This window comes from Musca vetustissima, unplaced genomic scaffold (genome assembly GCF_032173495.1).
Source record: "Musca vetustissima isolate MV318-11 ecotype Yass unplaced genomic scaffold, APGP_CSIRO_Mvet_v1 utg6011, whole genome shotgun sequence".
NCBI lineage: Eukaryota > Metazoa > Arthropoda > Insecta > Diptera > Muscidae > Musca > Musca vetustissima.
In genome coordinates, this window is record NW_026887696.1 from 45,244 (window position 1) to 47,104 (window position 1,861).

The window sequence follows — 1,861 nt, forward strand, 5'->3', positions numbered from 1 at the left end:
GTGATGAGATTTTCTACTCAATAAGTATCACTAATATTAAATTACAAGAAATTCTGTTGAATATTTGGGTACCTTGAATTAAGAAGTGGACCAATATTGAACATTTTTGGGCTAACGTTATGTGAAATCTTATAAATATATTGGGAAAAATTTATAAGCATTAATTTTTTCCACGAATTCAATTATTAAAAAAGCAACAGTACTGTTATGTTACTTTATGTGAATATCATGGTATTACAAACTATGTGTTTTATGAAAAAACGAAAAAGTTTATCTATACCAAAAATTTTCATGGATATTTCTTACTCAGAAAATTTGTTTATACAAGTACGAATACCAATTGAAAAACAAATCTGAAATACCGAAAAATATTCCTAAACAACATTGCTAAGGCAAGACAACGTTTGCGGCCAACTAGTATATTCATAAATATCAACACTCCCCCTCAACTTAAATACTTTCTTGTATACCCATTGACGTTATAAATTGCTTGTTTGATTTTTGTTAGAGATTAAGTTAAAACATATAACATATCACTAGTTGGAAAATATTTGATATTACAACATTTCCAATATGTTTTGTACGCGAATTGTTTCCACCGAATTTAGCAATTATTTTAGCGTTTTGTGAATCACAGTGTAGTGCAAGAGTTTCTTCATAGTTATATCCAATTTCAGAAGTCCTTCTATCATTTCTGTCGGTATCCCAACTTGCATTTACGTAATCAGTAATTGATAAAGTTTTAAAATAGTAGTCGAATTTAAATATTTTAATACATAAAGCGCGGCAACCAATAAGTTCCCGAATTTTCTTGCCCGTGCTTCTATATTAAATTTCTTGTATAACCTGATGATGTAGAATTTTCACTTATGTCGACTTCCAAACCAATATAATGTTTCGGCGATCCTAAGTCTTTGGAAATATCTGAATAAGGATATCATCAACATAAAGAGTAACTAACATGGTATATTCCTCGCTTTGCTTATAAGGCCAAACTAATTAAAAACTAAATCTATTCTTTTGATCCACTGCCGGGTTGCTTTTTTAGGCCATATAGGGCTTTCATTAGTTTGCATGTATAGTTCTTTTCAAGGTTTCCAATAAGAAAAGCTGATGACACATCCAATTTCACACACACATCTTAATTTCAAATCGTGTTCAACGGATTGTGCCTAATTTTGCAGGAGAATCAAAATATGTTACAAAATCTATAAAAATGGAATATGCGGGCATGTTCTGGCATTCACTTCAACGGCAGAAGTGTATCGAACACACACCGAGGTGTTCTGTAACACACTTTACACCCATTTGAGGTGTATTCTTTACACTTACATTTCCATAGTGAGAGTCGGGTGTATTCCTGTTTTTTCATATAAAAGAAAATCTTTTTTGAAATAAAAAACGCACATTATGATAGATTGATTTGTTATTATTGCGTATAAATTGTTTAAAATCACAAAATGAACATGAAACACCATTAACAACAAATTTTAAATAGATACTAAGGTTTGTCTTAAATTTTCTTCAATTGAATTTCTTGCTTGACACAAACAACTAATTTGAAGTAAGGCCGAAAAAGATAGGGTTACCAAATGTTCCCCTTAAATCAATCAAGAAATTAATGTTATTACAGAGGTTTCATACATATATTTTATGTTGCGAATAAAAAAATATTAAAAAATAATAATAAAATTGTCGTTAGAATTAACGAAATTACTAAAAAATTACAGAAACAATGTTAAAAACGAATACAGTTTATATTGAATGGCAACACTATTTCTGCAAAGTACCATGTCGACGTTTATTTTTGTCGCAGTTCAAAATTTCAATTCACGTGAGAAGCAGAACAGGAGGTAGCTTC